The sequence below is a fragment of the Gorilla gorilla genome, chromosome 12 (genome assembly GCF_029281585.2).
Source record: "Gorilla gorilla gorilla isolate KB3781 chromosome 12, NHGRI_mGorGor1-v2.1_pri, whole genome shotgun sequence".
NCBI lineage: Eukaryota > Metazoa > Chordata > Mammalia > Primates > Hominidae > Gorilla > Gorilla gorilla.
This window is the reverse complement of record NC_073236.2, coordinates 10,480,588-10,498,116: the sequence shown is the minus strand read 5'-3', so window position 1 is coordinate 10,498,116 and position 17,529 is coordinate 10,480,588.

Below are 17,529 nucleotides of genomic sequence, written 5' to 3'. Positions count from 1 at the left end.
CCATTCCATTCTACTGGTGTCCATTCCATTCCATTCCATTCCATTCCATTCCATTCCATTCCATTCCATTGCATTCCATTCCATTCCATTCCATTCCATTCCATTCCGTTCCGTTCTACTCGGTTACATTCCATTCAATTCCATTCCATTCCGTTCTACTCGGGTAGATTCCATTCCATTCCATTCCATTCCTTTCCATTCCATTGCATTCCATTGCATTGCATTGCACTCAATTCCATTCCATTCCATTCCATTCCATTCCATTCCATTCCATTCCATTCCATTCCGTTCCGTTCAATCCGGTTACATTCCATTGAATTACATTCCATTCCGTTCTACTCGGTTACATTCCATTCCATTCCATTCCATTCCATTCCAATCCATTCCATTCCATTCCATTCCGTTCTACTCGGGTACATTCCATTCCATTCCATTCCATTCCATTCCATTCCATTCCATTCCATTCCGTTCTACTTTGGTACATTCCATTCCATTCCATTCCATTCCATTCCATTCCATTACATTCCATTCCATTCGATTCCATTCCATTCCATTCCACTCCATTCCATGGAATTCCATTCCATTCCATTCCATTCCATTCCATTCCATTCCATTCCATTGAATTCCATTCCATTCCATTCCATTGAATTCCATTCCGTTCCATTCCATTCCATTGAATTCCATTCCATTCCATTCCATTCCATTCCATTCCATTCCATTCCATTGAATTCCATTCCATTCCATTCCATTCCATTCCATCCCATTCCATTCCATTCCATTCCATTCCGTTCTACTCGGGTTGATTCCATTCTATTCCATTCCATTCCATTCGATCCCATTTGATTCCATTCGATTCCATTCAATTCCATTCGATTCCATTCCATTCCACTCCATTCCATTCCATTGAATTCCATTCCATTCCATTCCATTCCATTCCATTCCATTGAATTCCATTCCATTCCATTCCATTGAATTCCATTCCGTTCCATTCCATTCCATTGAATTCCATTCCATTCCATTCCATTCCATTGAATTCCATTCCAATCCATTCCATTGAATTCCGTTCCATTCCATTCCATTCCGTTCCGTTCCGTTCCGTTCCGTTCCGTTGCGTTCCGTTCCGTTCCGTTGTGTTCCGTTCCGTTCTACTCGGGATGATTCCATTCTATTCCATTCCATTCCAATCCATTCCATTCCATTCCATTGAATTCCATTCCATTCCATTCCATTCCATTCCATTCCATTGAATTCCATTCCATTCCATTCCATTCCATTCCATTCCATTCCATTCCATTCCATTCCATTGAATTCCATTCCATTCCAATCCATTCCATGGAATTCCGTTCCATTCCATTCCATTCCGTTCCGTTCCGTCCCGTTCCGTTCCGTTCCGTTCCGTTGCGTTCCGTTCCGTTCCGTTGTGTTCCGTTCCGTTCTACTCGGGTTGATTCCATTCTATTCCATTCCATTCCAATCCATTCCATTCCATTCCATTCCATTCCATTCCATTCCATTGAATTCCATTCCATTCCATTCCATTCCATGGAATTCCGTTCCATTCCATTCCATTCCGTTCCGTTCCATCCCGTTCCGTTCTGTTCCGTTCCGTTGCGTTCCGTTCCGTTCTACTCGGGTTGATTCCATTCTATTCCATTCCATTCCATTCGATTCCATTCGATTCCATTCGATTCCACTCCATTCCATTCCATAGAATTCCATTCCATTCCATTCCATTCCATTGAATTCCATTCCATTCCATTCCATTCCATTCTATTCCATTCCATTCCAATCCATTCCATTCCATTCCATTCCATTCCATTGCATTCCATTCCATTCCATTCCATTCCATTCCATTCCATTCCATTGAATTCCATTCCATTCCATTCCATTCCATGGAATTCCGTTCCATTCCATTCCATTCCGTTCCATTCCGTCCCGTTCCGTTCCGTTCCGTTCCGTTGCATTCCGTTCCGTTCTACTCGGGTTGATTCCATTCTATTCCATTCCATTCCATTCGATTCCATTCGATTCCATTCGATTCCACTCCATTCCATTCCATAGAATTCCATTCCATTCCATTCCATTCCATTCCATTCCATTCCATTCCATTCCATTCCATTCTACTGGTGTCCATTCCATTCCATTCCATTCCATTCCATTCCATTCCATTCCATTCCATTCCTTTCCATTCCATTGCATTCCATTGCATTCCATTCCATTCCATTCCGTTCCATTCCATTCCATTCCACTCCACTCCACTCCACTCCACTCCATTCCACTCCACTCCACTCCGGTATATTCAATTCCATTCCATTCCATTCCATTCCATTCCGTGCTTCTCGGGTACATTCCGTTCCGTTCCATTCCATTCCATTCCATTCCATTCCGTTCCAGTGCACTCTACTCCACTCCACTCCACTCCACTCCACTCCGGTACATTCCATTCCATTCCATTCCATTCCATTCCATTCCGTGCTTCTCGGGTACATTCGGTTCCGTTCCATTCCATTCCATTCCATTCCATTCCGTTCCAGTGCACTCTACTCCACTCCACTCCACTCCACTCCACTCTGGTACATTCCATTCCATTCCATTCCATTCCATTTCCATTCCCATTCCATTTCCATTCCCGTTCCATTTCCATTCCCGTTTCTTTTCCATTCCCGTTCCATTTCCATTCCAGTTCCATTACCATTCCCGTTCCATTTCCATTCCCGATCCATTTCCATTCCCGTTCCATTTCCATTCCCGTTCCATTTCCATTCCCGTTCCATTACCATTCCCGTTCCATTTCCGTTCCCGTTCCGTTTCCGTTCCCGTTCCATTTCCGTTCTCGTTCCGTTTCCGTTCCCGTTCCATTTCCATTCCCGTTCCATTTCCGTTCCCGTTCCATTTCCATTCCCGTTCCATTTCCATTCCCTTTCCATTTCCATTTCATTCCATTCCGTTCTGCTCGGGTACATTCCATTCCATTCCATTGCATTCCATTCCGTTCTGCTCCTGTCCATTCCATTCCATTCCATTCTGTTCCATTCCGTTCTACTCGGGTAGATTCCATTCTATTCCATTCCATTCCATTCCATTCCATTCCATTCCATTCCATTCCATTCCATTCTACTGGTGTCCATTCCATTCCATTCCATTCCATTCCATTCCATTCCATTCCATTCCATTCCATTGAATTCCATTCCATTCCATTCCATTCAATTGAATTCCGTTCCATTCCATTCCATTCCGTTCCGTTCCGTCCCGTTCCGTTCCGTTCCGTTGCGTTCCGTTCCGTTCAACTAGGGTTGATTCCATTCTATTCAATTCCATTCCATTCCATTCTACACGGGTTGATCATTCCATTCCGTTCCGTTCCGTTCCGTTCCGTTCCGTTCCGTACCGTTCTACTCGGGTTGATTCCATTCTATTCCATTCCATTCCATTCGATTCCATTCGACTCCATTCCATTCCATTCCATTCCATTCCATTCCATTCCATTCCATTGCATTCCATTCCACTCCAATCCATTCCATTCCATTCCATTCCATTACATTCCATTCCGTTCCGTTCCGTTCCGTTCCGTTCCGTTGCGTTCCGTTCCGTTCTACTCGGGTTGATTCCATTCTATTCCATTCCATTCCATTTGACTCCATTCGATTCCATTCCATTCCATTGCATTGAATTCCATTCCATTCCATTCCATTCCATTCCATTCCATTCCATTCCACTCCATTGAATTCCATTCCATTCCATTCCATTCCATTCCATTCCATTCCATTCCACTCCATTCCATTACACTCCACTGCACTCCACTCCACTCCACTCCACTCCATTCCACTCCCTTCCATTCCATTAAATTGAATTCCATTCCATTCCATTCCATTCCATTCCATTCCATTCCATTCCATTCCATTCCACTCCATTCCATTCCACTCCACTCCACTCCACTCCACTCCACTCCATTCCATTCCCTTCCATTCCATTCAATTGAATTGCATTGAATTCCATTCCATTCCATTCCATAACATTTCATTCCATTCCATTCCATTCCATTCCATTCCATTCCATTCCATTCCGTTCTACTCGGGTTGATTCCATTCTATTCCATTCCATTCCATTCGATTCCATTAGATTCCATTCGATTCCATTCGATTCCATTCGTTTCCATTCCATTCCATTCCATTCTATTCCATTGAATTCCATTCCATTCCATTCCATTCCATTCCATTCCATTGCATTCCATTCCATTGAATTCCATTGAATTCCATTCCATTGAATTCCATTGAATTCCATTCCATTCCATGGAATTCCATTCCATTCCATTCCATTCCATTCCATAGAATTCCATTCCATTCCATTCCATTCCATGGAATTCCGTTCCATTCCATTCCATTCCGTTCCGTTCCGTTCCGTTCCGTTCCGTTGCGTTCCGTTCCGTTCCGTTGTGTTCCGTTCCGTTCTACTCGGGTTGATTCCATTCTATTCCATTCCATTCCAATCCATTCCATTCCATTCCATTGAATTCCATTCCATTCCATTACATTCCATTCCATTCCATTCCATTCCATTGAATTCCATTCCATTCCATTCCATTCCATTCCATTCCATTGAATTCCATTCCATTCCATTCCATTCCATGGAATTCCGTTCCATTCCATTCCATTCCGTTCCGTTCCGTCCCGTTCCGTTCCGTTCCGTTCCGTTGCGTTCCGTTCCGTTCTACTCGGGTTGATTCCATTCTATTCCATTCCATTCCATTCGATTCCATTCGATTCCATTCGATTCCACTCCATTCCATTCCATAGAATTCCATTCCATTCCATTCCATTCCATTGAATTCCATTCCATTCCATTCCATTCCATAGAATTCCATTCCATTCCATTCCATTCCATTGAATTCCATTCCATTCCATTCCATTCCATTCCATTCCATTCCATTCCATTCCATTCCATTCCATTCTACTGGTGTCCATTCCATTCCATTCCATTCCATTCCATTCCATTCCATTCCTTTCCATTCCATTGCATTCCATTGCATTCCATTCCATTCCATTCCGTTCCATTCCATTCCATTCCACTCCACTCCACTCCACTCCACTCCATTCCACTCCACTCCACTCCGGTACATTCAATTCCATTCCATTCCATTCCATTCCATTCCATTCCATTCCGTGCTTCTCGGGTACATTCCGTTCCGTTCCATTCCATTCCATTCCATTCCATTCCGTTCCAGTGCACTCTACTCCACTCCACTCCACTCCACTCCTTTCTGGTACATTCCATTCCATTCCATTCCATTCCATTTCCATTCCCATTCCATTTCCATTCCCGTTCCATTTCCATTCCCGTTTCTTTTCCATTCCCGTTCCATTTCCATTCCAGTTCCATTACCATTCCCGTTCCATTTCCATTCCCGATCCATTTCCATTCCCGTTCCATTTCCATTCCCGTTCCATTTCCATTCCCGTTCCATTACCATTCCCGTTCCATTTCCGTTCCCGTTCCGTTTCCGTTCCCGTTCCATTTCCGTTCTCGTTCCGTTTCCGTTCCCGTTCCATTTCCATTCCCGTTCCGTTTCCGTTCCCGTTCCATTTCCATTCCCGTTCCATTTCCATTCCCTTTCCATTTCCATTTCATTCCATTCCGTTCTGCTCGGGTACATTCCATTCCATTCCATTGCATTCCATTCCGTTCTGCTCCTGTCCATTCCATTCCATTCCATTCCGTTCCATTCCGTTCTACTCGGGTAGATTCCATTCCATTCCATTCCATTCCATTCCATTCCATTCCATTCCATTCCATTCCATTCCATTCTACTGGTGTCCATTCCATTCCATTCCATTCCATTCCATTCCATTCCATTCCATTGAATTCCATTCCATTCCATTCCATTCCATTGAATTCCGTTCCATTCCATTCCATTCCGTTCCGTTCCGTCCCGTTCCGTTCCGATCCGTTGCGTTCCGTTCCGTTCAACTAGGGTTGATTCCATTCTATTCAATTCCATTCCATTCCATTCTACACGGGTTGATCATTCCATTCCGTTCCGTTCCGTTCCGTTCCGTTCCGTTCCGTACCGTTCTACTCGGGTTGATTCCATTCTATTCCATTCCATTCCATTCGATTCCATTCGACTCCATTCCATTCCATTCCATTCCATTCCATTCCATTCCATTGCATTCCATTCCACTCCATTCCATTCCATTCCATTCCATTCCATTACATTCCATTCCGTTCCGTTCCGTTCCGTTCCGTTCCGTTGCGTTCCGTTCCGTTCTACTCGGGTTGATTCCATTCTATTCCATTCCATTCCATTTGACTCCATTCGATTCCATTCCATTCCACTGCAATGAATTCCATTCCATTCCATTCCATTCCATTCCATTCCATTCCATTCCACTCCATTGAATTCCATTCCATTCCATTCCATTCCATTCCATTCCATTCCATTCCATTCCACTCCATTCCATTACACTCCACTGCACTCCACTCCACTCCACTCCACTCCATTCCACTCCCTTCCATTCCATTAAATTGAATTCCGTTCCATTCCATTCCATTCCATTCCATTCCATTCCATTCCACTCCATTCCATTCCACTCCACTCCACTCCACTCCACTCCACTCCATTCCATTCCCTTCCATTCCATTCAATTGAATTGCATTGAATTCCATTCCATTCCATTCCATAACATTTCATTCCATTCCATTCCATTCCATTCCATTCCATTCCATTCCATTCCGTTCTACTCGGGTTGATTCCATTCTATTCCATTCCATTCCATTCGATTCCATTAGATTCCATTCGATTCCATTCGATTCCATTCGTTTCCATTCCATTCCATTCCATTCTATTCCATTGAATTCCATTCCATTCCATTCCATTCCATTCCATTCCATTGCATTCCATTCCATTGAATTCCATTGAATTCCATTCCATTCCATGGAATTCCATTCCATTCCATTCCATTCCATTCCATAGAATTCCATTCCATTCCATTCCATTCCATTGAATTCCGTTCCATTCCATTCCATTCCGTTCCGTTCCGTTCCGTTCCGTTCCGTTGCGTTCCGTTCCGTTCCGTTGTGTTCCGTTCCGTTCTACTCGGGTTGATTCCATTCTATTCCATTCCATTCCATTCGATTCCATTCCATTCCATTGAATTCCATTCCATTCCATTCCATTCCATTCCATTCCATTGAATTCCATTCCATTCCATTCCATTCCATTCCATTCCATTCCATTCCATTTAATTCCATTCCATTCCATTCCATTCCATTCCATTCCATTCCATTGAATTCCATTCCATTCCATTCCATTCCATGGAATTCCGTTCCATTCCATTCCATTCCGTTCCGTTCCATCCCGTTCCGTTCCGTTCCGTTCCGTTGCGTTCCGTTCCGTTCTCCTCGGGTTGATTCCATTCTATTCCATTCCATTCCATTCGATTCCATTCGATTCCATTCGATTCCACTCCATTCCATTCCATAGAATTCCATTCCATTCCATTCCATTCCATTGAATTCCATTCCATTCCATTCCATTCCATTGAATTCCATTCCATTCCATTCCATTCCATTGAATTCCATTCCATTCCATTCCATTCCATTCCATTCCATTCCATTCCATTCCATTCCATTCTACTGTTGTCCATTCCATTCCATTCCATTCCATTCCATTCCATTCCATTCCTTTCCATTCCATTGCATTCCATTGCATTCCATTCCATTCCATTCCATTCCATTCCAATCCACTCCACTCCACTCCACTCCATTCCACTCCACTCCACTCCGGTACATTCCATTCCATTCCATTCCATTCCATTCCATTCCATTCCATTCCGTGCTTCTCGGGTACATTCCGTTCCGTTCCATTCCATTCCATTCCATTCCATTCCATTCCGTTCCAGTGCACTCTACTCCACTCCACTCCACTCCACTCCACTCTGGTACATTCCATTCCATTCCATTCCATTCCATTTTCATTCCCATTCCATTTCCATTCCCGTTCCATTTCCATTCCCGTTTCTTTTCCATTCCCGTTCCATTTCCATTCCAGTTCCATTACCATTCCCGTTCCATTTCCATTCCCGATCCATTTCCATTCCCGTTCCATTTCCATTCCCGTTCCATTTCCATTCCCGTTCCATTACCATTCCCGTTCCATTTCCGTTCCCGTTCCGTTTCCGTTCCCGTTCCATTTCCGTTCTCGTTCCGTTTCCGTTCCCGTTCCATTTCCATTCCCGTTCCATTTCCGTTCCCGTTCCATTTCCATTCCCGTTCCATTTCCATTCCCTTTCCATTTCCATTTCATTCCATTCCGTTCTGCTCGGGTACATTCCATTCCATTCCATTGCATTCCATTCCGTTCTGCTCCTGTCCATTCCATTCCATTCCATTCCGTTCCATTCCGTTCTACTCGGGTAGATTCCATTCCATTCCATTCCATTCCATTCCATTCCATTCCATTCCATTCCATTCTACTGGTGTCCATTCCATTCCATTCCATTCCATTCCATTCCATTCCATTCCATTCCATTGAATTCCATTCCATTCCATTCCATTCAATTGAATTCCGTTCCATTCCATTCCATTCCGTTCCGTTCCGTCCCGTTCCGTTCCGTTCCGTTCCGTTCCGTTGCGTTCCGTTCCGTTCTACTCGGGTTGATTAAATTCTATTCCATTCCATTCTATTCGATTCCATTCAATTCCAATCGATTCCATTCGATTCCAATCGATTCCATTGAATTCCATTCCATTCCATTCCATTCCATTGAATTCCGTTGCATTATATTCCATTCCGTTCCGTTCCGTCCCGTTCCGTTCCGTTCCGTTCCGTTGCGTGCCGTTCCGTTCTACTCGGGTTGATTCCATTCCATTCCATTCCATTCCATTCCATTCCATTCCATTCCATTCCATTGAATTCCATTCCATTCCATTCCATTCCATTCCATTCCATTCCATTCCATTCCGTTCTACTCGGGTTGATTCCATTCTATTCCATTCCATTCCATTCGATCTCATTCGATTCCATTCGATTCCATTCGATTCCACTCCATTCCATTCCATTGAATTCCATTCCATTCCATTCCATTCCATTCCATTCCATTCCATTGATTTCCATTCCATTCCATTCCATTCCATTCCATTCCATTCCATTGAATACCATTCCATTCCATTGAATTCCATTCCATTCCATTCCATTCCATTCCATTCCATTCCATTGAATTCCATTCCATTCCATTGAATTCCATTCCATTCCATTCCATTCCATTGAATTCCGTTCCATTCCATTCCATTCCATTCCATTCCATTGAATTCCATTCCATTCCATTCCATAGAATTCCGTTCCATTCCATTCCATTCCATTCCATTCCATTCCATTCCATTCCATTGAATTCAATTCCATTTCATTCCATTCCTTTCCATTGAATTCCATTCTGTTCCATTCCATTCCTTTGAATTCCGTTCCATTCCATTCCATTCCATTCCTTTCCTTTCCGTTCCGTTCCGTTCCGTTCCGTTGCGTTCCACTCCGTTCTACTCGGGTTGATTCCATTCTATTCCATTCCATTCCATTCGATCCCATTCGATTCCATTCGATTCCATTCGATTCCATTCGATTCCACTCCATTCCATTCCATAGAATTCCATTCCATTCCATTCCATTTGAATTCCATTCCATTCCATTCCATTGAATTCCATTCCATTCCATTCCATTCCATTGAATTCCATTCCATTCCATTCCATTCCATTGAATTCCGTTCCTTTCCATTCCATTCCGTTCCGTTCCGTTCCGTTCCGTTCCGTTGCGTTCCGTTCCGTTCCGTTGCGTTCCGTTCTACTCGGGTTGATTCCATTCTATTCCATTCCATTCCATTCCATTCCATTCCATTCCATGCCATTCCATTCCATTCCATTGAATTCCATTCCATTCCATTCCATTCCATTGAATTCCGTTCCATTCCATTCCATACCCTTCCGTTCCGTCCCGTTCCGTTCCGTTCCGTTCCGTTGCGTGCCGTTCCGTTCTACTCAGGTTGATTACATTCTATTCCATTCCATTCAATTCGATTCCATTCGATTCCATTCGATTCCATTCGATTGCATTCGATTCCATTCGTTGCCATTCCATTCCATTCCATTGAATTCCATTCCGTTCCATTCCATTCCATTCCATTCCATTGAATTCCATTCCATCCCATTCCATTCCTTTCCATTCCATTGAATTCCATTCCATTCCATTCCATTCCATTCCATTCCATTCCATTGAATTCCATTCCATTCCATTCCATAGAATTCCGTTCCATTCCATTCCATTCCATTCCATTCCATTCCATTCCATTGAATTCCATTCCGTTCCATTCCATTCCATTGAATTCCGTTCCATTCCACTCCATTCCATTCCGTTCCGTTCCGTTCCGTTCCGTTCCGTTCCGTTGCGTTCCGCTCCGTTCTACTCGGGTTGATTCCATTCTATTCCATTCCAGTCCATTCGATCCCATTCGATTCCATTCGATTCCACTCCATTCCATTCCATAGAATTCCATTCCATTCCATTCCATCCCATTCCATTCCATTGAATTCCATTCCATTCCATTCCATTCCATTCCATTCCATTGAATTCCATTCCATTCCATTCCATTCCATGGAATTCCATTCCATTCCATTCCATTCCATGGAAATCCATTCCATTCCATTCCATTCCATTCCATTCCATAGAATTCCATTCCATTCCATTCCATTCCATTGAATTCCGTTCCATTCCGTTCCATTCCGTTCCGTTCCGTTCCGTTCCGTTCCGTTCCGTTCCGTTGCGTTCCGTTCCGTTCCGTTGCGTTCCGTTCCGTTCTACTCGGGTTGATTCCACTCCATTCCATTCCATTCCATTCCATTCCATTCCATTCCATTCCATTCCATTCCATTCCATTCCATTTCATTCCAGTCCATTCCATTCCATTCCATTCCATTCCATTTCATTGCATTCCATTCCATTCCATTCCATTCCATTCCATTCCATTCCATTCCATTCCATTCCATTCCATTCCATTCCTTTCTACTCGTGTTGATTCCATTCCATTCCATTCCATTCCATTCCATTCCATTCCATTCCATTCCATTCCATTCCCTTCCATTCCATTCCATTCCAATCCAATCCATTCTACTCGGGTTTATTCCATTCAATTCCATTCCATTCCATTCCGTTCCGTTCCGTTCCGTTCCATTCCGTTGCATTCCATTCGGTTCCATTCGATTCCATTCGATTCCATTCCATTCCATTCCATTCCATTCCATTCCATTCCATTCCATTCCATTCCATTCCATTCCATTCCATTCCGTTCTACTCGGGTCCACTCCATTCCATTCCATTCCATTCCATTCCATTCCATTCCATTCCATTCCATTCCGTTCTACTCGGGTCCACTCCATTCCATTCCATTCCATTCCATTCCATTCTATTCCATTCGATTCCATTAGATTCCATTCCATTCGATTCCATTCCAATCCATTCCATTCCAATCCATTCCATTCTACTTGGGTTGATTCCATTCCATTCCATTCCATTCCATTCCATGCCCTTCCATTCCATTCCATTCGGTTCCGTTCGATTCCATTCAATTCCATTCCATTTCACTCCATTCCATTCCATTCCGTTCCGTTCCGTTCCGTTCCGTTCGGTTCCGTTCCGTTCTATTCGGGTTGATTCCATTCTATTCCACTCCACTCCATTCGATTCCTTTCGATTCCATTCGATTCCATTCCATTCCATTCCATTCCATTCCATTCCATTCCATTCCATTCCATTCCATTTCATTCTATTCCATTCCATTCCATTCCATTCCAATCCATTCCATTCTACTCGGGTTGATTCCATTCCATTCCATTCCGTTCAATTCCATTCCATTCCATTCCATTCCATTCCATTCCATTCCATTCCATTCCATTCCATTCCATTCCAATCCATTCCATTCTACTCGGGTTGATTCCATTCCATTCCTTTCCATTCCATTCCATTCCCTTCCATTCCATTCCATTCGGTTCCATTCGATTCCATTCGATTCCATTCCATTTCACTCCATTCCATTCCGTTCCGTTCCGTTCCGTTCCGTTCCGTTCCGTTCCATTCCATTCCGTTCTACTCGGGTTGATTCCATTCTATTCCACTCCATTCCATTCGATTCCATTCGATTCCATTCCATTCCATTCCATTCCATTCCATTCCATTCCATTCCATTCCAATCCATTCCTTTCTTCTCGGGTTGATTCCATTCCATTCCATTCCATTCCATTCCATTCCATTCCATTCCATTCCATTCCATTCCATTCCATTCTACTCCATTCCATTCCATTCGATTCCATTCCATTCCATTCCTTTCTGTTCCATTCCATTCGATTCCATTCCATTCCATTCCATTCCGTTCTACTCGGGTTCATTCCATTCCATTCCATTCCTTTCCATTCTATTGCATTGAATTCCTTTCCATTCCATTCCAATCCATTCCTTTCTTCTCGGGTTGATTCCATTCCATTCCATTCCATTCCATTCCATTCGATTCCATTCGATTCCATTCCATTCCATTCCATTCTACTCCATTCCTTTCCATTCTATTCCATTCCATTCCATTCCATTCCGTTCCATTCCATTCGATTCCAATCGATTCCATTCCATTCCATTCCATTCCATTCCGTTCTACTCGGGTTCATTCCATTCCATTCCATTCCATTCCATTCCATTGCATTCCATTCCATTCTACTCGGGTTGATTCCATTCGATTCCATTCCATTCCATTCCATTCAATTCCATTCGATTCCATTCGATTCCATTCCATTCCATTCCAATCCATTCCATTCTACCCGGGTTGATTCCATTCCACTCCATTCCATTCAATTCCATTCCATTCCATTCCGTTCAACTCGGGTTCATTCCATTCCATTCCATTCCATTCCATTCCATTCTATTCCATTGAATTCCATTCCATTCCATTCCATTCCATTCCATTCCATTCCATTGAATTCCATTGAATTACATTCCATTCCATTCCATGGAATTCCATTCCATTCCACTCCATTCCATTCCACTCCACTCCACTCCACTCCACTCCACTGCACTCCACTCCACTCCATTCCATTCCATTCCATTCCATTGAATTCCATTGAATTCCATTCCATTGAATTCCATTCCGTTCTGTTCCGTTCCGTTCCGTTCCGTTCCGCTCTACTCGGGTTGATTCCATTCTATTCCATTCCATTCCATTCGATTCCATTCGATTCCATCCGATTCCATTCGATTCCATTCGATTCCATTCCATTCCATTCCATTCCATTCCATTCCATTCCATTCCATTCCATTCCATTGAATTCCATTCCATTCCATTCCATTCCATTCCATTCCATTCCATTGAATTCCATTCCATTCCTTTCCATTCCATTCCACTCCATTCCATTCCACTCCACTCCACTCCACTCCACTCCACTAAACTCCACTCCATTCCATTCCATTCCATTCCATTGAATTCCATTGAATTCCATTCCATTGAATTCCATTGAATTCAATTCCATTGAATTCCATTCCATTCCATTCCATTCCATTCCATTCTATTCCATTCCATTGAATTCCATTCCGTTCCGTTCCGTTCCGTTCCGTTCCGCTCTACTCGGATTGATTCCATTCTATTCCATTCCATTCCATTCGATTCCATTCGATTCCATTCGATTCCATTCGATTCCATTCGATTCCATTCCATTCCATTCCATTCCATTCCATTCCATTCCATTCCATTGAATTCCATTCCATTCCATTCCATTCCATTCCATTCTATTCCATTCCATTGAATTCCATTCCATTCCTTTCCATTCCATTCCACTCCATTCCATTCCACTCCACTCCACTCCACTCCACTCCACTCCACTAAACTCCACTCCATTCCATTCCATTCCATTCCATTGAATTCCATTGAATTCCATTCCATTGAATTCCATTCCATTCCGTTCCATTCCATTCCATTCCATTCCGTTCTACTCGGGTTGATTCCATTCTATTCCATTCCCTTCCATTCGAATCCATTCGATTCCATTCTATTCCATTCAATTCCATTCCATTCCATTCCATTGAATTCCATTCCATTCCATTCCATTCCATTCCATTCCATTCCATGAAATTCCATTGAATTCCATTCCATTCCATTCCATTCCTTTCCATTCCATTGAATTCCATTCCATTCCATTCCATTCCTTTCCATTCCATTCCACTCCATTCCATTCCACTCCACTCCACTCCACTCCACTCCACTCCACTCCATTCCATTCCATTCCATTCCATTGAATTCCATTGAATTCAATTCCATTGAACTCCATTCCATTCCGTTCCGTTCCGTTCCGTTCTGTTCCGCTCTACTCGGGTTGATTCCATTCTATTCCATTCCATTCCATTCGATTCCATTCGATTCCATTCGATTCCATTCGATTCCATTCCATTCCATTCCATTCCATTCCATTCCATTCCATTCCATTGAATTCCATTCCATTCCATTCCATTGAATTCCATTCCATTCCATTCCATTCCATTCCATTCCATTCCATTCCATTCCATTCCATAACATTCCATTCCCGTTCCATTTCCATTCCCGTTCCTTTTCCATTCCCGTTCCATTTCCATTCCCATTCCATTTCCATTTCCGTTCCATTTCCATTCCCGTTCCATTTCCGTTCCCGTTCCATTTCCGTTCCCGTTCCATTTCCGTTCCCGTTCCATTTCCCTTACCGTTCCATTTCCGTTCCCGTTCCATTTCCATTCCCGATCCATTTCCATTCCCGTTCCATTTCCATTCCTGTTCCATTTCCATTACCGTTCCATTTCCATTCCCTTTCCATTTCCATTCCCGATCCATTTCCATTCCCGTTCCATTTCCATTCCCGTTCCATTTCCATTCCCATTCCATTTCCATTCCATTCCATTCCGTTCTGCTCGGGTACATTCTAGTCCATTCCATTCCATTCCATTCCGTTCCATTCCGTTCTACTCCGGTAGATTCCATTCCATTCCATTCCACTCCATTCCTTTCCAATCCATTGCATTCCATTGCATTGCATTGCATTCCATTCCATTCCATTCCATTCCATTCCATTCCATTCCATTCCATTCCATTAGATTCCGTTCTACTCGGGTACATTCCATTCCATTCCATTCCATTCCATTCCATTCCATTCCATTCCATTCGTGTCCATTCCATTCCATTCCATTCCATTCCATTTGTTTCTACTCGGGTAGATTCCATTCCAGTCCATTCCATTCCATTCCTTCCATTCCATTGCATTCCATGGCATTGCATTCCATTCCATTCCGTTCCATTCCATTCCATTCAATTTCCTTCCATTCCATTCCATTCCATTCCATTCCATTCCGTTCTACTGGTGTCCATTCCATTCCATTCCATTCCATTCCATTCCATTCCATTCCATTCCATTCTAATCGGGTAGATTCCATTCCATTATATTCCATTACTTTCCTTTCCATTCCATTGCATTCCATTGCATTGCATTCCATTCCATTCACTTCCTTTCCATTCCATTCCATTCCATTCCATTCCATTCAATTCCATTCCATTCCATTCCGTTCTACTCGTGTCCATTCCATTCCATTCCATTCCATTCCATTCCTTTCCATTCCATTGCATTCCATTGCATTCCATTGCATTCCATTCCATTCCATTCCATTCCATTCCATTCCATTCCACTCCACTCCACTCCACTCCACTCCACTCCACTCCGGTACATTCCATTAAATTCCAATCCATTCCATTCCATTCGTGTCCATTCCATTCCATTCCATTCCATTCCATTCCATTCCATTTGTTTCTACTCGGGTAGATACCATTCCAGTCCATTCCATTCCTTCCATTCCATTGCATTCCATGGCATTGCATTCCATTCCATTCCGTTCCATTCCATTCCATTCTATTTCATTCCATTCCATTCCATTCCATTCCGTTCCGTTCTACTGGTGTCCATTCCATTCCATTCCATTCCATTCCATTCCATTCCATTCCATTCCATTCTACTCGGGTAGATTCCATTCCATTCCATTCCATTCCTTTCCTTTCCATTCCATTGCATTCCATTGCATTGCATTCCATTCCATTCAGTTCCATTCCATTCCATTCCATTCCATTCCATGGAATTCCATTCCATTCCGTTCTACTCGGGTACAATCCATTCCATTCCATTCCATTCCATTCCATTCCATTCCATTCCATTCCATTCCACTCGGGTACATTCCATTCCATTCCATTCCACTCCACTCCACTCCACTCCACTCCACTCCACTCCACTCCACTCCACTCCACTGTATTCCCTTCCATTCCACTCCATTGAATTCCATTGAATTCCATTCCATTGAATTCCATTCCATTGAATTCCATTCCGTTCCGTTCCTTTCCGTTCCGTTCCACTCTACTCGGTTGATTCCATTCGATTCCATTCGATTCCATTCGATTCAATTCGATTCCATTCGATTCCATTCGATTCCATTCGATTCCATTCCATTCCATTCCATTCCATTGAATTCCATTCCATTCCATTCCATTCCATTCCATTCCATTCCATTGAATTCCATTGAATTCCATTCCATAGAATTTCATTCCATTCCATTCCATTGAATTTCATTCCTTTCCATTCCATTCCATTCCATTCCATTCCATTCCATTCCATTGCAATGAATTCCATTCCATTCCATTCCATTCCATTCCACTCCATTCCACTCCACTCCACTCCACTCCACTCCACTCAATTCTACTCCATTCCACTCCATTGAATTCCATTGAATTCCATTCCATTGAATTCCATTCCGTTCCGTTCCGTTCCGTTCCGTTCCGCTCTACTCGGGTTGATTCCACTCTATTCCATTCCATTCCATTCGATTGCAATCGATTCCATTCGATTCCATTCGATTCCACTCGATTCCATTGCATTCCATTCCATTCCATTGAATTCCATTCCATTCCATTCCATTCCATTCCATTCCATTCCATTGAATTTCATTCCATTCCATTCCATCGAATTCCATTCCATTCCATTGAATTCCGTTCCATTCCATTCCATTCCATTCCATTCCATTCCATTCCATTCCAATCCAGTCCATTCCATTCCATTGCATTCCATTGCATTGCATTGCATTCCATTCCATTCCATTCCATTCCATTCCATTCTTTTCCATTCCATTCCATTCCATTCCATTCCATTCCATTCCCTTCCATTCCATTCCGTTCTACTCGTGTCCATTCCATTCCGTTCAATTCCATTCCATTCCATTCCATTCCATTCCTTTCCATTCCATTGCATTCCATTGCATTCCATTGCATTCCATTGCATTCCATTCCATTCCATTCCATTCCATTCCACTCCACTCCACTCCACTCCACTCCACTCCACTCCAGTACATTCCATTCCATTCCATTCCATTCCATTCCATTCCATTCCATTCCATTCCATTCCACTCCGTTCTACTCGGGTACATTCCGTTCCGTTCCATCCCATTCCATTCCA